General features: G+C 39.4%; 1 protein-coding gene across 1 annotated transcript in view; it reads left to right on the forward strand.

Annotated features, from left to right (window-relative positions):
• Nucleotides 1–1,085: 1,085 nt before the first annotated feature.
• LOC132227476 (cytochrome c oxidase subunit 7B2, mitochondrial) overlaps nucleotides 1,086–25,167 on the forward strand; it is a 98,533-nt gene continuing 74,451 nt past the window's right edge. Inside the window, exon 1 of the mRNA XM_059682621.1 lies at nucleotides 1,086–1,163. The gene's annotated coding sequence lies outside the window, so the exon portion shown is untranslated. The remainder of the gene's footprint in view (nucleotides 1,164–25,167) is intronic.

Below are 25,167 nucleotides of genomic sequence, written 5' to 3' on the forward strand. Positions count from 1 at the left end.
TGCCAGAGGGATGTCTGATTGCCAGCTTAGGCCCAATCCCCTGGGGAGCAGGCCTAAGCCAGCAAGTGGTCATCCCCTGAGGGGTCCCAGACTGCGAGAGGGCACAGGCCGGGCTGAGGGACACCCCCCGCCCCCAGTGCACAAATTTTTGTGCACCAGGCCTCTAGTCCTATATAATAAAAGGCTAATATGCAAATTGACCAAACAGCTGAACGACTGCTTGCTATATTGTGCACTGGCCACCAGGGGGCAGGTTCTCAATGCAGGCGGAGAAGCCTGGCTCATGGCTGGCAAGTGCATCGGCAGTGGCAGGAACCTCTCTCGCCTCTGGGGCAGTGCCTAGGACCCCTCAGCGGATATCCCCCGAGGGGTCCCAGACTGTGAGAGGGCACAGGCTGTGCTGAGCGACCCGCCCCCCACCCCCCACCCCCCACCCCCAGTGTACGAATGTTGTGCACCAGGCCTCTAGTAGACAATTAAGACTGGAAACGTAATTGAAATGCATCAACAAACACCAATAATTTTCATTTTTAAAGACAGTTTTTAAAGTTTCTATTTGACTATAGTTATTCTTATTTTTAGAAAGAATTGAATAACAAAATGAATTTTGAAATGCACTTTCAATAATTTCACCAGTATAACATCGCAAATATAATTTGAGTTAATTTTATTGCCCCCTTTCACTTTCAAGGATCCTAATTCCGACAATATATCATATGGTTACCATAGTAATTAACAACCAGGGATGCTTAGGAGAGGGCACCCCTCAAAGTTCCCTGTGACCCCATGGGATGAAGATGGAGCTGAGAGAAAGCGCCAGGGAGCTTGCCAACAGACCGCCGTGACCTGGAAGGAAAAGCTCCCTACAGGGGAGACCATGCAGTATGTCGAGGAGCGGGAACACTTCTTTCCTGCCTGCTGTTCCCTCACTGTGGAGGGACATATATGAGAACAACACCCATAACGGCTTCCCTTCGACCCCTTCTTCTGTTATCCGATTGGTCAACTTGGAATGTGACAGTTCCTGTGACCCGCCCCTTCCTTTCTGCCTTGGGAGGAGCTGCCAAAAGGAAGTGCCGGTGTGACGCCACCCCTCCAGGCCGCGCGGTTGAGGGAACTTACCTCTGCGCCATCTTCCCTGGGGGCTGCCTGTGACGTCGTTGGTAAATCTCTCTAACTCTGGGGTTCTGTAATCTGTCAGCCACAGCTTTAAGTAGATCTTCTCGCTGTTGTGAGTAAATATTTTTGTTTTCCTTCTGTTCAGTTAAATCCCTTAGAGAAGAGAATGACGTTACCCACGGACCCTCCTCACCCCCCAGCATCTAGGAAAGAGCAGGGTTGAAGTAAAACGAAGCCAGAGAGGAAGTCCGTGCCTGGAGGGCCTGTGCGGTGAAGCTCCTGGCCAGCTTCTGTCCTGGCTCAAGGGAGGTGTGAGACTTGTCCAGTTTGGGACTGAGAACGGACCGCCCGTTTCCGGTTGTAGAGGGTGGTTGCCATTTATGGCGATTTTGCGCACGCGCGAGTGGCTGTTTTTATGTAATCGCACAAGTATTTCTCTACAGCAGTGGTTTTCAACCTGGGCTGCACATTAGAATCACCTGGGAATCTCTTTAAAATCCTTATTTCTGGGCCTCATCCTCCGGAAATTCTGTTTTTTTGTTACTAAAGTTGTGGCCCCACCCCATCACAAAGAAACAATTTCCGGAGGATGAGGCCCAGAAATCAGGATTTTAAAGAGATTCCCAGGTGATTCATTATAATGTGCAGCCCAGGTTGAGAACCACTGCCCTAAAGGCAAGTGCGCGTGCGCGGGGCTGTGAGCGAAGGCGAGGCGAGGGGCTCTGCAGGCCGCGGCTGGATGGAGTGCGGAGGTTCCCGAACGTTCCTTCCTTCAGGCCCAACGGCTGCGGCCACTTGCCCCTTGCCCTGGGACCCCGCGTCCAGGACGTGTTCTCCGAGTCGCCTTGTCTGAGACAAGGGTTTGGCTCCAGTGGGAGTCTTTCCATGCAGCAGCCTCTCCCGGGCCTCGGAGGTTTCCAGTGCACCCAGCAGTGCCTGCAGGGAGTGCCTGCAGGGAAGAGTCAGTGCCAGGCCTGCGTGGGGGGGGCGGGGGGGGGGGGGTAGGGAAAGTCCGCTCAGATTCCGATCCCTCGCACATTGCTTGACTCCCCATTGGAATCAAGAGAGGGAGCACTGAAGAGACAAATCCAGGAGTCACGTGACTTGTCCTGGGGTTTAAAAGGTGCTACTTCTTGATCTGAGTGCCTCTGAATTGGATAATTCTATATGGTTTGACCATGACTCTTTGGGGGGGAGGGGGGTTTGTTTGTTAATCCTCACCTGAGGGTAATGTTTTCATTGATTTTTAGAGAGAGAGGAAGGAAGGAGGGGGGGGGGGGGGAGGAGAAACCTCTATGTGAGAGAGACACATGGATTGGTTGCCTCCCGACGAAGCTCCTACAGGGACCAGGTATGGAACTGCAGCCCAGGCACTGCCCTTGACCAGGAATCAAACCCCAGACCCTTCGGCGCCCGGGCTGAGGTCTATCCACCTTGAGCCACACGGCCAGGGCTGACCATGACTTTCGATTGCTGAGATTCAAACTGTGAATCTGCCCATAGGGTGTTGATGCATATCAAAGTAAAAATAATTAGGGCCCTTCCTGTAAAGAGCATATACCTTCTTACATTGAGAATGAGATACAATTCAATGAAATTATTGCAAAAACAGTGGGTAAAAAATAAAAGGACTTGTGCTTGGAATGCTCTGGTTGTAATGATTTTGCTTAGGAGTTTAAAGTGGTGGAGTAGTTTAAAACAAGTTTCAGGGTTAATATAGAACAATGGAAGAATGAAGCCAAAAGAAAAAAAAAATAGACTGGAAGAAAATAAAACTTTTTTAGGAGAAAATACAAAACTAACTAGGTGACATAGAAAATAACTATTTGAATTCAACTACATACCTATAAGAGAGAAATGGAAATTCAAGGCAAGCTAAGTGCTCTACAACAAGGTATGTTACTAGATTGAAATAGGGGCCCAGCTCCCAAATCTGACTCTTTTTGAAGGAGTCATTTCATTTAAGATTATGCCTCTCTCTTTTTGATGAGAAACAGGAGACTATTGAGAAGTCACAGAAAAGGAATGATGTAAAATATGTTAAAACAGCATCTTAAAATTGGGAAAGACTAGGAAGATCTGTAAAATACACAAAAAAGTATCATTAGGTGATTTTCAAGGTAATAGAGTCACTGTAGATTTTTGTATAGGTCTAGCTTATGCCTTGAAGGGGCATGCCAAGAATTGACTCAAGACATGGCTTAGCAAGATGAGGCATATTGGAAGGAGCCAGGCAAGAAAAGGAGTTAAGACTAAGCTTGTATGTACTTGATGTGGGTCTGATGGTAGAAAAATTCCTCCATGGAATTACCCATCTCAAGGAATTAGAAAATATTTGTTTAAATAGTAGAGGTTTTTAATAGACCCAGAAGTTAATGATTTCATCACTGATGATAGAGATAATTCTGGAATTTAAGAAATAGAGGAATATATTAGAACTAGCTAATGTCTAAAAAAGATAAAAAGGAAAGCATGTATTCATTTCCAGCAAAAAGCAATATTATTTGGAGAGGAGACCAAATTAATGAGCAGTTTAGGCAGTTAGAAACTCAGTTCTTAAACAGATTAAATAGTTAAAAACTTAAAACATTCTGAAAGGGGTAGTTGGAGGATAGGAGAAAATAAAAACTAGAGACATATTTCCAGGAAAAAATACATTGCATAAAAATGCTATTCAAAATCTGAATAATTCACTGAGAAAAGACTGCCTTAAATGAGCACCTGGAAGAGGTATTCCTTCTCACTGGGCCTTGAGGTGCTCAGGTTTCAGAAGCAATTGTAGCTTCAGTTCAGGAATCTATTGAGAATGATATTCCAGCTATAGCAAATGGGATAAGAGAGTAACCCTCCCTCAGAGGCAGTTTAGCAATTCCATATCAAGAGTTAGGGGAAGAAGCACTGTCATAAGTATAGGATTGAAAATACCTGCTTACTGGAGATAGTAGGCCCTGTTTCATAAGATGGTCTCTGATTCCAGCAGTAACAGAGCCAGAAACAGGGTTATAGGAGGGAATGAAAATGAAGAGGATTTTAAAACATTTTTCATGTACAAATAAAATCTGGTGATTTTTATTATAAATATTTAAACTTTTCTGGAAGGAAGGAATGTTTCAAATGTCATTCTTTGAGAGAGATAGCAGTATGTAAGCTAAGTGCATTTTGCTCCCACGTTTGATGAATCCATAGTGTCAGAGTTAATGTATTAATAGACATTTTCTGGAATCTGTGACACACAAACTGAGGGAGATATATTATTTATTATATGTTATTTAATTAAGAAGGTTATTTTGTTAGCATAAAGATTTTGTGTAGGATGTACAAGATATATAGACTGCAGGATGACTTCCCTGCACGTGGAGATGGATTTTTATGGTCGCCATTCTTGAGTTGGCCATCTGGGCATATTTATCAGCTGAACTGTTTGTTTTTGGGGGGGGGGGGGGCGGGGGGGGGGCGGGTCGTGAGGCCAGGCTGCTTCCTAGGTTCACACAGGAATGGAAACTCCTGAAATTATACTAAAAAAAAATCCCCACCACAAACAACTTTTAGCATGCAAGGTCCAGTTTTGAGGAAAATAAGGTTAGAGTAACAATCTGGGTAAATCACATTTACTAAGATTAACATGGGTAGCTTTATATATATAAACTAGAGGCCTGGTGCACAGATTCATGCACATTGAAAGGAAGTTAATTAGAAGAAATATTTTAGAGGCTGGGGTGGGACCGTGGGAGGTTGGCTCCAGGGCATGTCTGACCTGTCTTGCCTAGTCCTGATCGGCCGGACCGCAGCAGCAAGCTAATCTACTGGTCAGAGCATCTGCCCCCTGGTGTTCATTGCATGTCATAGCGACTGGTCAAATGGATGAATGAATGGTTGGACACTTTTTATATTAGGCTTTTATTATATAGGATTCTTTCGTAAGCTTACTTTGTTAGTACATTCTCATTTTTGTTCTGTTCTATGGCTAGTTAGACTAACCTAAGTAGTATAGCCCATTCATTCCCCATTGCAGGTTCACAGAGGTTAATTAATTTGTATGTGACAGAGAAAGATCCAGGCATCTGGTTCTGGTCAGACTAATTTAGTAGGTCCTGTAGTATGTATGCCTCCTGAGTCATTTTTTTTTTAAGTACAAATACATGCATATTTAAATATATATTCTTAATTTTTCCTTTTCTCTAGAAAAGAAAGCAAATTATACACAGTTTTTCACCTTTTTCTTTTTTTTCTCAACATCAATCATGTTTTCTGGAAATATTTACACAAGAGTATATAAAGAGCTTCTCATTCTTTTTTATAGCTGCATAATATTAATATTTTGTTATCTGACTATATCACAGTTTATTTAAACATTCACCTATTGATGGACACTGGTGATTTCCATTGTTTTGCAATTACAAATTGTGTAATAATAAGTAAATTTACATACTTGTCATTTTTGGCAGGTATATCTGTAGTATAAATTTTTAGAAATTGGATTGCTGCATCAAAAGATAAATCCATATTTAGTGTTCTTCATTAGTGCCAAATTCCATAAATCTTTTACCATTTTGCATTCTTACAACATGAGAATTATGCTTCATCATAGCCTCATCCACAGAGTATTATGAAATTGTTAGATTTTTGCCAGTCTGATAGGTGAAAGAGGTTATTTTAGTGTTGTTTTAACTTGTATTTATTATTTAATAATACAATATGAATGAGTTGAATATTATTTTTGTAAGGGCTATTTTTCTGTGAATTGGCTCTCATGTTCTTTACCCATTTTCTAAGAAGCTTTTAATGTTCTATTTTTGTTCAATATGTAGTTACTCTTGCCTGTGATGTTAGTTTCTATTATATTTTTCTAAGTGAGTCATTTGTCTTTTGACTGTACTTATTTTTTAATATAGTTAAATATATCAGTACTGTATTTTTTTTTAAATTTCAGTTTACATTCAATATTATTTTATGTTACTTTCAGGTATACAGCATAGTGGTTAGATATTCATATACTTTACAAAGTATATGATATTTATAGTACCCACCTTGCACCATACATAGTTATTACAATATTATTGACTATATTTCCTATTCTGTAACTTCCAATTTGTGCTTCTTAACCCTTTCATCTTTCACCTAGTCCCCTTTGCCTCCTCCCCTCTGTGAACTACCAGTCTGTTCTCTGTATCTATGAGTCTGCTTCAGTTTTGTTTGTTCTCGAGATTCAGTACCATATTTTCTTTTATGGGTTTTGAATCATATTTAGTAATGTCGTTCACATGCCACGTTTGTAAAGTGTTGACCCTGAGAAAGAAGATACTTACTAAGAAGCTCCTGGTCCAAATTGTGGTTTCCTGTTGGAATTGAATTGATACCATTGGTTGACAAAACAAATTTGTATGTTTTCTTTCCGTACTTTCATGGTTTATTTTTTACATTTAAATTGTTAATTCTCTTTTGAGTTTATTAATGTCATGGATTATAATATAGATTCAACTATCTTTTTTCCAGATTCTTTGAACTCTTTAAAATAGTTAGTAAAAACTCGTTTTGGACATGATATAATTTCTCAATCTCTGAAGGAACTCTACCCATTCCAGGCATTGAGAATGCCTTTGACTGAGAGGACGTAAAAGAAGAAATTTGTCAGGATGAGTTTGGGACTTTCACTTAAATAGTCCAATGTTAAGGTCTTTGAGCTGTAGTTTACACAAGCTTGAGAATTTGGCTATAGACTGTAATTCCTTTGAACTTTAATGGTTTTTTGTATTTTAACTTTCATGGTGATTTAATTTTTGGACTTTTGTTTTTCCTTGGGAATTTAATAATTTAAAAAGGTTATTTTAAAGTTTGGGATATCTCTATAATATCAGAATTTTATTATTTGAACTTAAGCCATTTGATTTAATTATAGGACCTCTGATAGAAATGCTGGATAATATTCTGATCATAACTTGGGAAAAGAAATAGAATTTAGAATATATTTTCAACTTTAGATATAGAATGACTACAAATTTAATTTAATTAATGTGATTTTTGACCTATGTTGGAGGATTCCAGGCTGAAAAATATGAATTGCCAATGGTGGTCCCAGAAGGATAATCAAAGTCATAGGTGAGGCAGCTGACTGATAAAGGTGGGAGCAGGGAAAGTCATGATAGGCTGCTGATTCCTTTCTCAGGAGGGAAGCTACTCCCCTCTCTGAGCTGAAGCTTAATGATTCATTCCAATGGTTTAGGACAGTGGTCGGCAAACCACAGCTCGCGAGAACATGCGGCTCTTTGGCCCCTTGAGTGTGGCTCTTCCACAAGTACCACGTGCGGGCACGCATGTACAGTGCGATTGAAACTTAGTGGCCCATGTGCAGAAGTCGGTATTTTGTGGAAGAGCCACACTCAAGGGCCCAAAGAGCCGCGTGTGGCTCGCGAGCCACATTTTGCCAACCACTGGTTTAGGAGAACAGAATGCTGGAGAAAATGGCATGTGGGAAGGGTTGTAGAACACTTCCTCCCACTTCTGATGTTTCCTTTCATGTATCAGATCCATTGTTATAACATGCCTGGCCTCTCACCTAATTTCTACCTGAGTAGTTAAGGGAGTTATATTGATAAATATAAGTGAATTTGAATTGGCAAAAAGAAACTGGGAGACCTTCTCCCTTTGTTTTTGGGATTGAGAGGAGGGGGAGAGAGCCTGGAGTTCCGCTTTTATTGAGGTTGAGCTTGGGGGCCTAGGGTATTGAGGGCTCACTCTAGGGGTGAGTTTAAAATTTAAAAATGGGACTTTAAAGCATGGGAAGAGAGAAAACAAGCAGCCTCGTCAGTTATCTAAATCAATCATGATCTGTAAAACAAAGGAAACTGAGGTTTGGCCTGTTGCCTTATCTAGTTCTGTCCACAGAAATGTGTTTATTCCAGATAGCCATCTTTGAAGTGGATGTCTTGGCAATCAAATCTCACTTAGATCAGGCACTTGCATTATAAAAAAGGGAAAAACCGGATGTCAGGGCTTACACTTTATGTGGTCAGCTGTGTCAAATTTTGATGAAGAATAAAAAAAAAAAAAAAAAGGTCTGAGAAGGCCTCACTAATCTTGTGGTTTAAATAATAGCCGAGGTGGGGTGGTTTGTGAAATGAAGAGGCCTGTAATGTAAATTTGCACATTAAACTAGGTCACCAATTATTGCAGAATTACTTATCAGGTGAGTTGAGAGTGAGCTATTTTATTTGAGCAGTGTAGACAGGAAGAAGTGTGGGTAGTAAAGGCAGAGCAGCGCTGAGTTGGCAGCTATATGAGCTATCCTGAGGGGGTGCTTGAGAACATTTGAGAGGGTCATAATGGACTGGTTCCTAAACTAGTGCCTTCTGGTACTACTGTGGACACATTACTACTCTGTTTCTTAACAGAAGCCCAAGTAATGTTTGTCCTTTGCGTGGGGATAAAGTACAAGTGACAGAGCAATACAACTTTTTCTAATATTCAAGAGGGTGAATGCTAAGCATTCTCCTGTTATAGAAAGACCCCAAATAAACAGGTGTTGGATTGATTTTTTTTTTCATATGGATAAAACTGAGAAGAAATCTGGAGAGTTACCAAGTATTTTTCTGTCTGAAGACTTGAAATAAAAGTGGTTGTAGGGGAAGAGGAGAAGGGAGGGGAACCTTAATTTTACAAAATAGCTGGCAGTTCTTGACTGGGCCCACAGCCTGAATGACCTGTATTTCCAGACAGTTGCCCCTGTCTTGACCTTGTGTGTTTCTGGTTCTATTGTCTGTGCCCTGGGGTGAGGCTAAGGACAAAGGACAATTGGAAAGCAGGCCAAGGCCTACAAAATAAGCCCTCAATTGTCATTTTAATGGTTGTACCATTTTACCTTAATTTAATTTCCCTACCTCCAAGAATATATCTTGTTCTGTAAGTTCACAAGCTGACACATCATCCAGAGAGACTATTTATTTTCCCTATCTTCACACAAAGGCTGAGATTATTCTTGCATCAGTAATCAAGATCTTCTGTCTTTGGGTTGCAAAGAAAATGCATTTAACTATAGTACTTGAAAGAGAAAATTGAAATTTGTCTACAGATGATAAAACACATTCCCCTCGTTTCAATTCTGTCTACTCATATCAGCTGAACTGCATTAATAAAAACAAAAGGTGCCTGTTGCTTGCTATTTGCAGAAAATAAATAATTCGGTTGCCCAGAACCGTGTATTAGATATATTGAGGTTTATTCCTATTATAGACCCTGTGTTTTTAGTTCATTTCTCCTCCCTCCCCTTCCCTCTACCTCCTCCTCCTCCTCCTCCTCTTCCTCCTCCTCCTCCTCATAGCATGGTACAAAATGAACCAGGGAAAATAGACCCCAGAGGAAGTTTTTCCCACTAGCTTTAATAGCAGAGCAATTGTGAATCTTTCAGAAAAATGATCAAATCTCAAGTGTGATTAGCTTGTCGCTCTGCTTGTTGTAACCTTTTTACATTACTGGTGTAATTGTTTTAGGAAACAATTCTGTACACTTATTAGCATGCCTAATTCTAGCTTTAATTATTTATTGCATTTATTGGGTATGCAAGTCATGAAATTGCCACTGGGTATATTTTCCAATAGCACAATCGACGCAATAATGCAAGGCATCTAAAAATAAAAGTAGGTTGGTACCTCTGAGATAGAGATTTCCATAAACAAAGGGCATATTGCAGATTTTTCTTTTTTCCCAATCAGATAATCTCATGGCATGCTGATTGTGAAACCATAGTCAAATTTATGGAAATGCAAAGGTAAGGACAAAATAAAAGTTCATACTCATGTATATTCAATAATAATTCTTTTTAGCCAGCCCTGTAACAGGAGGTCAGTGGCACAAGTCTAGGCAAATTGTGAAGTAGGAATAGTTTATCTTTAGGTACCTCTACCTCCTCTTTGTGGGTGTAATGATATCCTCATCTTTAGAGGCCTCATAGATTTTTCTCTCCCTTCCAAAATTATTTATACTTAAGAGAAGGTGAAAGTCATTCACATGGAGGTTTAACTGATTAACATGGTGATAGTGCAATAGGAATAACTCTTTGAGACCAAGCAGCCCTAATCATAAGCCCACTTTTAATCATTTTTCCTAGCTCTATGACTTTAAACAATTAATTTTTATTTCAGGAAGATGTGGATTTGGTGCAGCCTGAAGCTTATACAATTTTGGGATCCCTTTATAAAAATTTATGTATATAAATTTAGGTAAGGCAGTAAATATTTGTAATTACTTATAAAAAGTATAAATACAATAAAATCTCCTAAAATAAATTTGTCTAGAAAAAATTATTTCTGCAATTGTGGTAGGCAGTTAGACAGACATGAGCAGAGTAAAGATAATGGGCCAGGTACAGAAGGTTACCAGGGTGGAGAGTCTCTGGTAACAAGGACCTCACCCCAAAGATAATGGTCTCAGAGTCCTGGAGCAAAGACATCAGCTTACATTAAATTTAAGCTGGGGATGAAGCCTGAAACCCCTTACCATTACCTCCCCTTACCATTACCTTCCTCTCTCCTAAGCTCCAAGGGCCCTTCTTTTGCCCCTGTAACTTGTTTCCTGAACCCATTTCCTCTACCTCTCACTTCTACTTCTGTGACTTTCTAAATAAATTTTCTCTGTTGAACCTTGGCTTGACTTCTTTCTTAGTCAGAACTCAAGTACTGAGGTTGCTGAATAAAAGTCCAGTCTGACCAGATTGTTATAACACCTGGTGCCATTCTCGCCATCGCCAACACAACAACAAATCAAAAATACCTTCCCATAATAGCTAGTGATCTGGGGATAACAATGTCCTATTCTGGTCATATTTTCCAAAGATGTGGAGGCTACTTTGATTTTTTCTTCTTCTAATGGTTATTTTCCTAACAATGGAGATTCACATGGGGAAGAAAGGCAAAGATTTGGGGTAAAACAGTCAGGCACCATTGAGTAAATGACCTCTTCAAGTGCTTTAAGCTCTGCTTACTATATAAACTGATGGCAGGTCCCCAAAGTAACACTCATGCAAAGAATGCTTGTCCTTGGGTGTCTCCGTTCTTGTATCATGGTATCGTGGATAATAGGAACAAACATATATGACAGTAATTTTTAAAATGTTCACTTATACTGTCTACCTGTATTAACTCCTGTGACATTCCTGAGAGACTTGTCCCACGAACATTATAAAAAATGTCAGTGAAATTTGGTAAACAACTTGTGTGATTCTGCTTTTCATTTCTTTTTAGACTATATACAGAGTTAGCAAGAGGAAGTCCTTGACTCTCCTGGGAGGAAAAGTGTTGACATTGTGGCGTTCAGAAGCCAGTTCTTTGGAACCTTTGGGTTGTATTCATTGTAGTCCTTAGTATTTGCCTCTCCTGAAGGATGCCCAACAATAGCTAAAAATAGATTTAGCTGCTAGGGTGAAAGAGTAAGGAAATAAACAAATGCTAAGAGGTCCACTGCACAGAACAGGAACAAAAGAAGCCTGCTTACATCTGAGCCTCATTTTCTCTTCACTGCATCAGAATAACATGCCTGCAATTTAATTCGGTTTTACAATGCTCATAATCAAGCTCCACTTTCAGGATGTGTTACCTGGAAAAATTTGTTGTCTCTTCAACTTGTGCTGAATCCAATGTAATTCCCTGGTGACACAGGCTGGAGGAGAAGGGGAAGAAACAAGAGTGGGCTCAGAGCTAAACAAACTAATCCATAATGGGATGGCATAGTATTCATTAGTCTGTTACATAGATGTCAAAGAGATAGGGAAAACTTAAATTTAATGTACTGGTAAGCTGATCTCTTTGCTCCAGGGCTCTGAGATCAGAAATAAGACCAGGGAACTTTACATACTTGTGTTATCCAAAGTGTATTCTTTTATATTTTTACTTATCTAAGAGAGGAAGGGAGAGGGAGAGAGAGATAGAAACATCAATGGTGAGAGAATTCATCGATCGGCTGCCTCCTGCACACCCGCACTGGGGATGGAGCCCGCAACCAGGGCATGTGCCGTGACCTGGAATTGAATCATGACCTCCTGGTTCATAGATAGACACTCAACCACTGAGCCACGCCAGCTGAGCCAAAGTGTATTCTTTTGGTCATATTGTTCAGTTGACTTTGGGGCATCTTTCTTCTCATCTTCTTGTCTCGTTGCCGCTCCCTTTCAGTCCTTTCTGCCCGATCCTTTGCCTTAAATGCTGAAGTGTCCCAGGACTCTTTTCTTCTTTTGATGCATTCACTTCCTAGGTTATCTTTTAGTTACCATCCTTACACTGACGGCTCCCCAGATTCTATATCTGGCCTGAACTTGAGACCCATATCTAACTGTCTGCCAATACAAAACATACCCTAACTTGAATTCTTTTCTACCCCCTCCCCCAATCTGTTTCTCCCATAGTTTTCCCCTGCAAATTAATGGTAACATCTAGTTGCTCAGGTCAGAAACTTTTGAATCACCCCTGATGTTACTCTTTATTTCACATCTCACATCAGTAAAACTGTTGTTTGTACACATTTGAAATTTATTTGGAATCTCACCACCTCTCTCCATTTCTATTGTTACCACTTTCATTCAAGCCATTACCATCTCTAGCCTGAACTCTGACTTTATGCTCCTACTCCTTGTATTTACTCTTATCCCCCTTTACCTATATTCACCCTGGATGAGAAAGAGCATTTTAAAATGTAAATATGCTACTATCCTCTGAATAGAAACCCTCTGATGATTTTCTGTTATATTCAATATAAAGTCAAAAATCCTTACTGTGACCCTAAGGCCTTATATTATCTGACTGCAAACTAACTAGTTTTCACCTTACTGGCTATTCTCCAGCTGCTCTACTAATTGCTAGAAGGACTCTACCTTAGAATCTTTGCACTTGCTGTTCCCTCTGTCCAGAATGATTTTCATCCAAATGTCCACATGATTTGCTCTTTTTTTAAAAATATATATTTTATTGATTTTTCACAGAGAGGAGGGGAGAGGGATAGAGAGTTAGAAACATCAATGAGAGAGAAACATCGATCAGCTGCCTCCTGCACACCCCCTACTGGGGATGTGCCCGCAGCCAAGGTACATGCCCTTGACTGGAATCTAACCTGGTACCCTTGAGTCCGCAGGCCGACGCTCTATCCACTGAGCCAAACTGGTCAGGGCTACATGGTTTGCTCTTTTACTTCATTTAGTCTCTGTTTAAGTACAGGTTGTCAGATAAAACTTCACAGCTGCCTGCACTCGCCAACATAGCACCTTTTCCCTGATTTATTTTTCTTTATATATTTATTTATTGCCTACATCTCCCAGTAGAATGTAAGATCTCTTTGGGAAGCAACATGGTCTGATTTGTCCTCTTATATATCCAGAGTCTAAAATGTTCTGGCATTAGGTAGACATTGAGTAAATATCTAGGGAATGAATGAATAAGGCATAATTAATGTTTTAGGAGTGCCATTTGCATTAGAGCAGCATTCTTTCTGTTGGGATAGGTAAAGGGAGTATATCCATGGTTAAATCCATTATAATTCTCAGCCAGTTGCCAGACCCAGCTTTTAGCAGCTAATCTGTACTGGAACAGAAGCCAAATCCATGTGATTATTAAAACATATCATGTACTAAGGGACGCCTAGACTTAGGTTACTTTTCTACTTAGACACACAGGGTAGCTAACAAAGCTTCAGTACACATTTCTGGTTCTGCTTAGTGGGGGCTTAAGTCTGCTGTCCTACTGCCTTCAGCTAGATTCATTATTTCTGGAGTTGGGAGCTGGGCTCAGCAGGCGGTGAGTTAGAAATTTCAAAGCTTAGGTGAATTTCCTAGCATGCAAGCTACTGGCATTTATTTCTTTGTCAAAATCATTTTTCTCTACTAAAAGTAATACAGATTGAACTAATGAGGAAACATTGGAAACAACAGTAGTAGAAAAAGCAGAAAAGTAATTATTCAAATTTCCACTCCTCAGAAACAAGCATTGTTAACATTTTGATGTGTTATCAGTTTTATCGTTTGTGCATGTTTTTACAGAATTGGGGTAAGCCAACAATATTTCTGTACAGAGTCCTTTATTCCTGTTCTAAAATATAAGAGGATTTGACTTTGTGCCCTCATTATGAACTGCTCCTTAGGAGGCATCCTTTTACATGAAATTACTAGTAAAATTCACTCTTTCCGTGTGCTTGAATGTACATTTGTCCATTTTGTCAGACCTTTGTAGTCTCTCTTTAAGAGAAGAGAAGCCTGATTGGACACACCAGAGCATATTGGAAAACAGAATTCAATCAGTGAAAATAGGAGAGAGTAGTACTGTGGTGTCAGGCTTGGTGGACATGGGGAAGAGTCTACTGCTAAGATTGTGACAATCTAAATCCAGGGAGCAGGTGGCAGGTCACTAATAGCACCACGCCAGACCTAACAAGTATGAATGTTAAGTCCTAGACAAAGAGAATACAGAAAATAAGCAAAGTGGGTGATGGAAATGTGGAAACTTTTTATGAGTAGTTTAACTACTTCTACCAAATGCATCTTTCTCTATGTGTTTGTTTAATTAACACACTATCATTGTAGGAACACCAAAAAGTACAGATACATAGCTGTCCACTTTCCTTAAAGATTATCTGTTGGTGCTTGCTTTTTGATTTTGGTGAGGGTGTTGGCAGTGAAACAGCACCAGATGTTAGACCTTGGTTTAACAACTTTGGTACTTCAGTTCTGGCTAAGAAAGAATTCAGTCAAGACTCAGATATAAGCAAAAGTTTACTTAGAAAAGTCACAGAAGTTGGAGAAGGGAGCTGTGGAAGAAGTGATCCAGCTGAGCTGTGTGGGTTCAGGGAACAAGTTATAGAGGCAAAAGAAGAGCACTTGGAGCTCAGGGAAAAGAAAGGCAAGGATACCTGCACCTGGGGGAAGAAGAGAGGGAAAGGCTCTTCATGCTCCAGAGAGAGGGTGTGCCAGGGAAAGAAGGGGGTGGGGAAAAGTGCTTGTGTGGTCTAGAGAGAGAGCCTCACTGCATCCTCCATTTTGAAGGTTCTTATTCCTCAGGGGAGAATCTCAATAGAATATCCATCAGCTTTTCTAGTTTGTGGCCTTTCAGGGTCGTGGTCTCTACTGATTGGTGGGCCCCAGTGGAGGGAGTCATTAGTCATCACACCTGGTCCTGATGTCAGCCACGGCCTGGCCCTGCCTGATGTTGCTGCTTGCTGGGCCTGGAGCTGAAACACAACTGAGGCCTAGATGTTATCTCTAGTTTGACCAAAACTCTATCTCTGTGGTCAATAGACCCAAGGCTTTGTTCCTAAGAACAAAGGTCAGAACTTCATTGTCTTGAGGACTTAATGCTTAAGGGAGTGCATGCAAGGGCTTTTATGAGAGTCCACTGAGGCTATTTTCCAGCCTCCTTGCTCTCCTCTATGGGGGTCTACCACAGGGCTAGCAATATTTCAGGAGAAGAAAGGTCAGGGGAGGATCCAAACTGCATGACCATTGATATGAAAGGTCAGGGGATCTAAACCACATGATCAGAGATATGCTAGAGGAGAAAAGGTCACCTGGGGTGAGGTCCCACCCTACAGTTGTCCATTGATAGGCACCTGGGGCTTTCTGCCCTGGTGACTTTCCATACCTGGCCTATTCTTCTTACTCTGCTCATACCTGTCTAACTGCCTACTACAGGGGGACTAGGGGAAGAGATAGAATTGGGAATTGGAGGAAATATAAACAAGAGAAATAGGGAAGATATAGCATTGCCATATAATCATTCAATAGTAGTCTGTCATCTTTAGAAATGTAACTTATCCCTGTTACTTGACTAGCTCTGTGTTACTTTTGTGATTTGAAACAAATCTATTTTTAAAATATTACTTATATTCTTAAATTGGTATTAACAAGCTGGAAATAAACCAGGATCTAAATATGCTTAGTTCCTATAATCCCAGAGGGATTCATTGAAGTCTTGGTGGAATGCATTCTATTACTTGAAAGCACCTCTCTGAGATACCAAAGCCTTTATCTCAAAGGAAAGCACTAAGCTCTGGTGGCACCTTCTAAGGGACACCACTTACTGCTCCTGCTATTCGTCTAATGCAGTAATGGCGAACCTATGGCAAGTGTGTCAGAGGTGACACACGAACTCGTTTTTTTGGTTGATTTTTCTTTGTTAAATGGCATTTAAATATATAAAATAAATATCAAAAATATAAATCTTTGTTTTACTATGGTTGCAAATATAAAAAAATTTCTATATGTGACACGGCACCAGAGTTAAGTTAGGGTTTTTCAAAATGCTGACACGCCAAGCTCAAAAGGTTCGCCATCACTGCTCTAATGCATAGTGTGCAGCATGTGAGTTATTATTTATCAGGGAAGTTCTGTCACTGTGAAATGTTGTTCTCCAGATGTTTGAGTCATTAAGAATGATGTCAGCACAGCAAGTAGGCCTTCCATTTTGGTCATTAATGCCTTCAGCAGGGGTTGGCAGCCTACTGGTTTTGGCCTGATTAATAGCTCCAAGTGGCAATGAGCCATGTCCAGGAGGTGGCAAAGAAATCCCTGTACTAGGCCAAGTCCTGCCCTTGTTTTCATTCTCCAAACGTGCCTGCAGGGGGCAGAGGTTTCACTCTGCTGGGGTGAGGTGGAAGGAAAGAGGTAGAAAGACTCCTTATGATTTTCAAATAAGATTTGATTATCTTATATTTCTGGGATATTTATTTTGTAAAGTAGTTTTATGTACATGATCTTAGATGAAATCTCTGAGCCCTGGGTAGTAGGTTGTGTGCAGATGAAAGACATAAGGCAACCTTTTCCTGTTTTCTCACTGACATCCATTTGGCTAGTAGAATAAATGTTTGTTTCTTAAATGAGTGTTTTTTTTGTTTGTTTTATTTTTGGCTGATGCCCTTAGACTAGAAGGACATAATATCTTTCTATGGAAAATGCATGTTAAAATCTATCCCTTCCCTAAAATGCTTCTCAGGAAAAAGTGAACAAAATGAAACAGGAAGATTATGAAGAAGTGATGGGATTAATTTCTCCCTTCCTTTTCTTCCCTTCTTTCCTTTTATTTTTATTGTTGACACTATTACGGATATCCCCATTTTCACCCAGAATAGACATTTTTCCAAACAGGACATTCAACCGAGCAATAGACATATGAAAAAATGCTCAATGTAAGGAATCATCAATGAGATGCAAATTAAAAACATAATAAGATATCACACCTGCCAGAATGGCTATCATCAATAAATCAACAAACAACAAGCGCTAATTAGGATGTGGGGAAAAGGGGAATCCAAGTATACTACTAGTGAGAAATGAAGATTGGTGTAGCCACTGTAGAAAGCAGTATGGAGTTTCCTCAAAAATTAAAAATGGCCCTGGCCAGGTGGCTTAGTTGGTTAGAGCATTGTCCTGTACACCAAAAGGTTGCAAGTTCAATTTATGGTTATGGCACATCCCTGGATTGTGGGCTCAATCCCCAATCTGGAACTCATACAGGAGGCAACTGATCAGTTTCTCTCCCCCCACCCAAGTAAAAATAAACAAACAAAAAAACATGTCCCTGGGTGAAGATTAAAAATAATAATAATAAAATAAAAAATGAATATATTCCACTCCTGGGACTATATCCTGAGATTCCCTAAACACCAATTTGAAACAGGATACTAGTATGTAGTCGTATGTTCATAGCAGTGTTATCTACAACAGCCAAGATCTGGACAGACTCTTTTTTCTTTCATTAGATTTGATTTGTATTTAGTCCTCCTAGATGGGAAGCACATTTAATGACTTAATTATTTCTGCCTCTTGTTAGAATTGTAATGCTAATTGTTACAAAAACGGGGGCCATTACATTTCCAGTTTTAGAGAAGAATTCTGCCTAGAGCATAAAATACCTGTTTGTGATTTTTTTCCACACCAATTAACAGTTCTGTCCAGTAGGTGGACTCCTTTATGTACACCTAGGGGGTTTCTTTTTCCTTTAATCAAATGTTCCTTAAATCTGTGAAAAGGTGTTTCCTCATATTGAACTTTTTGTTTCACCTGTTTATTATCTGAAAGGCTGAAAATAGATTCTGGGTTACAGCCTGTTCCTATTTGAGAAATAACTTGATGATTAGTTACATTTTTCTTTTAGTTTATATCTTGACATTTTCATTTATAAATCAGGGCTGCTTTGAAGTAGCTAAACTTACCATCTTCATTGAATCCTTTTAAAATAAACTTCATTTTAAAGATATGTGGATAATTATAATTATATATTGACCCCAAGGACTAATAACTTTATTTATTGTGAAATTAAATATTTTCATAATTTTCATGGTCATTTTCTTCATATCGTTCTGGAGTAAATGTTTGTTGATAATGTTGGGGTTTTTTTAACAAGAATCTGGCACATCAGTAATTTTTAAGACGGTCCCTGAAACTTACACTAGTTATATTCCTAGGCTGACATGATGTCGGTTTTGGTAGTTTCTATGGCCATGTGACTGTTGCAGATCTCTCATCCCTAACTCCTACCTTTCACCCCAGTCCTTTGAAAAGGTTGTTTCACATGGCTTATATACACTGAACTATTGTTTGCATGGTGAAGTTTCCATTAGTTGATTCAGTACATTTATTCCAGCATGAAAAAGAAATCTCTTGCCCAGCCAGGTGTGGCTCAGCGGTTGAGCGTTGACTCAGGAACCAAGAGGTCACTGGTTCGATTCCTGGTCAGGGCATATGCCTGGTTGCGGGCTCGATCCCCAGTAGGGGGTGTGCAGGAGGCAGCCGATCAGTGATTCTCTCTCATCATTGATGTTTCTCTCTCTCACTCTCTGAAATCAATAAAAATACATTAAAAAAAAAAAAAAAAGAAAAGAAAGAAATCTCTTGACTCGTAAACCCAATTTTTAAAAAGTGTTACTTAGGTAAGCTTTGTATGCTGTTTTCTGTGACTGGGCCAATGGGTCAGTGATGATAGCTTGTGACCTGAAACCAAATTTCTCTAACAATTTATCGCCTTCTCTTATATTATAGGTTCCACCTCCAGTGGAAGATTTAAATGCTGAGATAAGTAGGGTGTTATGGGGAATGCAATCTCTTTCCTGTGTCATCAAGCCTAATTTTGAAGTATTTATTCTAGACTGTAAATTTCTTAAAGGAAAGGGTTATATCTTATTCATCTTTGTATTTATCCTATTATCTGATGTCAGACACGAGACATAGCTGAATAGAATGTCTTCTATTACTTCAAAATTGAGATAACTAGAATTAGAATGTTCTATTAAGCAAAATAATTAAGGATCATTGCAGAACAGAAAATTAAAAAACAAGCAAAAATAAACAGATTAAATGTTTAATACTGTATCAGATGGTAAATGAGAACTTCAGAAAATGTTTCAGTGCAAAAATAATATGGAAAGATAGGGGACTTTGAAAGGACCAAATCAGAGAGATTATTTCCTAAGTTAAATTAAATGACCAAGATATATACCAAAATCAAATCTATGAAATTATTTTAAATAAGCATGAAGAAAATAAATGATTGGAATTGTTAAATCAATTGAAAACAATAAATAATGTTCTTCACATGCTTAAACATTTTCTTCTAGAATTAAAATATTTAATCCAGATGTGATGTTGATTTAATTATACTCAGGATTGGTACTAGCTTTACCTAGGATTCAGTCTAGAGTATGAAAATATAATACACATTGATTTATTTTTTAGTCAAAAGTTTAAGGTAGAAATTCTGTTTCCCACTGCTTATCACAAATAGAACTTGACTATTTTATATAAAATTATAACCTTCAAATTAAATTACCCAAGAGCCCATTTAATGACCATGACCATCTTGTTCATTAAATGTCTCTTCCCAATTGCAAAATTCATCAGAAGTAATGAGGAATAGTACAGGTATGCAGTAATAATGATATTTGAAGACAGATAAGGGGTAAGACCCATGGCTATAGTAATATTTAAGAAAATGACCAGAGTTTATTATTAAATTCTTACCCTACTCTGCAAGCTACTATATCAAACGGCATTCAAAAGATTGACTTCATTTAGGCTCTACCTAATATCCTTTGGGCCTTTAAAATCTGCATGCTACATTGCAAAAAGCTAAGCTTACAGGATGTTCTGTTCAAACTGTACTGTAAAAGCAGAGGCAGTAGTAGCCATAGGCACTATCTTTACCAGGACTTTCCTTGAGCTATTAATGTAAAACTTTAATAATTAAAAGTTTATTTGTAGCCCAGGTTCAATTGGACTCATTAAAATGATTTATGGTTTAGGGTAATTTATTAGGTATATTTAGCTATTGGCAGAGTTTATGGTGCCATATAGACCGTATACATACAGGTGTGGTTGAGTAAAGAAATTAATCTTTAGCCGAAACTGGTTTGGCTCAGTGGATAGAGCGTCAGCCTGCGGACTGAAAGGTCCCAGGTTCGATTCTGGTCAAGGGCATGTACCAGGGTTGTGGGCACATCACCAGTAGGAGATGTGCAGGAGGCAGCTGATCAATGTTTCTCCCTCATCGATGTTTCTAACTCTCTATCTCTCTCCCTTCCTCTCTGTGAAAAATCAATACAAATATATTTTTTTAAAAAGAAATCAATCTTTGGCATCTCTTAGTCTCTCTTATCTTTTAACTATGGCAAGAGTAGTGATGAAGATAAGTCAGGCAAGCTGGAATCCAAACTTCAGAGTTTAGAAAGAAGAGAGGTTTGGTTGTCAAACAGATCTTTTTGTATCTAAAATTCTAGAACCTTCAGTAAAATTTTTCTGCATAGCTACCAATCAGTTGTACTAACCAGCTCTGAATTTCTCTTGATCGATAATGCCCATGATACTAGAAAGAGAGGAGAGAAACTTTCTATACTGTGGAAGTGGAATTTCTGTTAAAAGATGTGTCTGATTGCTGTCCCAAACTTTTGAACTACTCCATCTAATGTTTTGTTTTAGATCAAGAATGTGTATTTAATAATGGTATTTTATTTATATTTAAATTTTTGTATGACTCTTCTGGTTAGCAAACAAGGACTCAAAGTATCTATTTTAATAATTTTTTCACAAAATCCTAAAATTAGAGAAAAATTGGAAGCCCAGTACAACTAATGCAATTTTCCCTGAACCATTTGAATGTTACGGATTTGATTTTATAAAAAAGGACATTCTTCCATGTAGTCATGGTTCCACTATCAAAACCAAAAACATCAACCTTGATACATCCTGAAAATCTCAAATGCTATTCAAGTTTTTCCAGATACATTACTTATAGCAAAAGGACCCAGTTCAAAATTATATGTCACATTTTGTTTTGTTTTTTAATATCTTCAGTCTGGAACATTTCCACAAGATTTTCTTTGACTTTTATGACCTTGACAGTTTTGAAGATTGCAGGTCATTTATTTTGTACAATGTTCCCTCAATATGAATTTGTATGATGCTTCCTCATGATTACATTCAGATCAGCCATCTTTGTCAGGAAACCACAGAAAGAATGCTTTCTTGTTTTCTTTGCATCTTGTCAGGTGGTGCACAATTTCAATTTGTTTCATTGCTAGTGATATTCACTTTAATTATTTGATTAAGGTAGTATCTGCCGGATTTCTTCACTGTAAAGTAACTCTTTTCCCTGGTAATAAATACTTTATTGGAGGGTGTATTGGAGCTATGTAAATATCCTATTCCTCAGAAATCAGTTGCTTAATTTGTTATTTTTATCTACAAAGCTAAAGTCTTTCTATTTTATTTTTGTGTTCAGAATTGTTTGCAATATGCAGCAGTAGACCACATAAGCTGGCTTCTCTGCTCTTTGGATATGTCCCATTATTTGAGTACTTCTTTGTAGCTTATCCTTTCATTTTTTTCTAGCTTTATAGAAGTACTAGAGGCCCTATGCACGGATTCATGCACAATGAAGGGAAATTAATTAGAAGGTTGCCCACTGCGCGTGACTGGGGGAGACAGCCAGACACGCCCTGGAGCCAACCTCCCCTGGTCCCTTTCTAGTCGGCTGCACTTAGGGTGGCACCAGGGCTTGAAGAGTATCTGGAGTGAGCAGGTCCCTCCGGCAGGTGGGGTCGCTCAGCCTGGCCTGCGGTGATCAGGCTGAAACTGGCAGTCCAACATCCCCTAAGTCAGTGATTCTCAACCTGTGGGTCGCGACCCCTTTGGCGGTCGAACGACCCTTTCACAGAGGTCGCCTAAGACTATCTTGCATATCAGATATTTACATTACTATTAATAACAGTAGCAACATTACAGTTATGAAGTAGCAATGAAAATAATTTTATGGTTGGGTCACAACATGAGGAACTATTTATTTATTTATTTTTTATTTTTTTAAATATATTTTATTGAATTTTACAGAGAGGAAGGGAGAGGGATAGAGAGTTAGAAACATCGATAAGAGAGAAGCATCAATCAGCTGCCTCCTGCACACCCCCTACTGGGGATGTGCCTGCAACCAAGGTACATGCCCTTGACCGGAATCGAACCTGGGACCCTTCAGTCCTCAGCCCAATGCTCTATCCAGTGAGCCAAACTGGCTAGGGAGAGGAACTGTATTTAAAGGGCCAGAAGGTTGAGAACCACTGCTAAGTGGACCTGGAGTGCGAGAGGGCACTCTGCAAAGTTGCTGTTGCTTGGCAGCTCCTGCATTGAGTGCCTGCCCCCTGGTGGTCATTTTGCGTCATAGCTACCGGTTGGCCGATCTGCTGGTCAGCTGGTCGCTTAGGCTTTTATATATATATACTAGAGGCCCGGTGCACAAAAATTTGTGCACTTGGGGGTAGGGGGTCCCTCAGCCCGGCCTGGGCCCTCTTGCAGACTGGGACCCCTCAGGGGTGACCACTTGCTGGCTTAGGCCTGCTCCCTGGGGGATTGGGCCTAAGATGACAATCAGACATCCCTCTGGCAGCCCAGCAGCCCTTGGGGGATGTCCATTTGCCAGCGGGGAGCAGACCTAAGTTGCAGCCGGACATCCTTAGCGCTGCTGAGGAGGCAGGAGAGGCTCCTACCACCACTGCTGTACTGGCAGCCATCAGCCTGGCTTGTGGCTGAGCAGAACTCCCCCCTGTGAGATCGCACTGATCACCACGGAGCAGCTCCTGCATTGAGCGTCTGCCCCCTGGTGGTCAGTGTTTGTCATAGTGACCAGTCATTCCCAGTCTTTCTGCTGTTAGGGTCAGTTTGCATATTACCCTTTTTTTATATAGCATAGAGGCCTGGTGCACGGGTGGGGGCTGGCTGGTTTGCCCTTAAGGGTGATTTGGGTCAGGGTGGGGGTCCCGCTGGGGTGCCTGGCCAGCCTGGATGATGGGAAGATGGCTGTTTGCAGCTGGTCACACCCCCTTTAGGGTGGGGTCCCCACTGGGGTGCCTGGCCAGCCTAGGTGAGGGGCTTAGGGCCGTTTTCAGGCTGGCGGCGACTGAAGCTCCCAGCATCTTTTCTTTTTTCTTTTTTTTTTTATTCTGGGATTTGTGTCACTGGAGCTGAGAGCCAGCTCCAGCTCTGAGGCTGTTGCCCCTGAAAGCAGGTATCTGGGTTTGTTTACCTTCTATAATTGAAACTCTGTTGCCATCACTGGCTCTCTAAGCTCCGAGGCTGGCTGGCTGAAAGCAGGTACCTGGGGATTGTTTAGCTTCTCTAATTGCAACATTGTTGCTTAGACTGGAGCGCAGAGCCCGACTACAACAGGCGGGGAACCTTGGCTTCCTCCATCACAGGAGCAAGCAAGCCTCCTGTTCGCTTCAGCTGCCTGGCTGCTGGCCACCATCTTGGTTGGCAGTTAATTTGCATATCGCCCTGATTAGCCAATGGGAAGCGTAGCAGAAGTATGGTTAATTATCATGTTTGTCTATTATTAGATAGGATATACATACATATATATATACACACACACACACACACACACACATACATACACACACACATATGATTAAAAAATAAAAATTTCATATATTTAAATTGTACGATGTTATGATTTGTTATAAATGTATACTGTGAAGTGATTAATGCAGTTAAGCTAATGAATATATTCGTGCATCACAGTTAACTTTTTTTTTGTGGTGAAACTTAAGATTTACTCTCTTAGGAAATTTCAAATATATAATACATTATTATTAATTATGGTCACCCACCATTTTATACAGTAGATCTTTAGAACTTATCTTAAAACTGATAATTAAGATTCATAATATCTAAGTATATAATATTCCATAATAGATGTTTTATTTATATATATTTATGAATGAATATTCTACTTTGTATACATACATATATATTATCTATGTATAATACCTATAATGTGAATTCATAAATATATATGAACACATAAAATGAATACATATGTATCCATAATACATATGTATATGTTATATTCCATAGTACATATTTTATTATATATAGTAATGAATGAATAATATTTCACTTTGTATATATACACATATATTATCTATACATAATACATATAATGTGAATACATAAATACATATGATTACATAAAATGAATACATATGTATTCATAATATGTATGCATATGTAATATATTCCATAATAGATGTTTTATTTACATGTATATAAAAGATAAATAGATATATAAGTGGAGAAAGAAAAATATATACCACATATATATGAAATTTTCTTTATCCATTTATTCATTGATGGACACTTAGGTTATTCCTATATTTCTATGTCTTGACTATTATAAATAGTGATGCTGTGAACATAGGGCTGCAGATATCTCTTCAAGAGACTGATTTCATTTCCTTTGGATATATACCCAGAAGTGTTTTTAATGTTTTGAGGAAACTCCCTACTGGTTTTCTTAATGCTGTACTAAATTATATTCCCACCAAGAGTGTACAAGATTTCCCTTTTCTTCACATCTCACCAGTACTTATCTTTGGCTTTTTTTTAATAGCTATCCTAACATGTTTGAGTTGATTTCTCACTGCGGTTTTGATTTGTATTTCCCTGATGAGTAGAGGTGCTGAGCACCTTTTCATATGCCTGTTGGCTATTTGTATATCTCTTTGGAAAGATGTCTATTTAGGTCATTTGCCCATTTTTTT

Source organism: Myotis daubentonii, chromosome 1 (assembly GCF_963259705.1).
Source record: "Myotis daubentonii chromosome 1, mMyoDau2.1, whole genome shotgun sequence".
In the NCBI taxonomy this organism is placed as follows: domain Eukaryota; kingdom Metazoa; phylum Chordata; class Mammalia; order Chiroptera; family Vespertilionidae; genus Myotis; species Myotis daubentonii.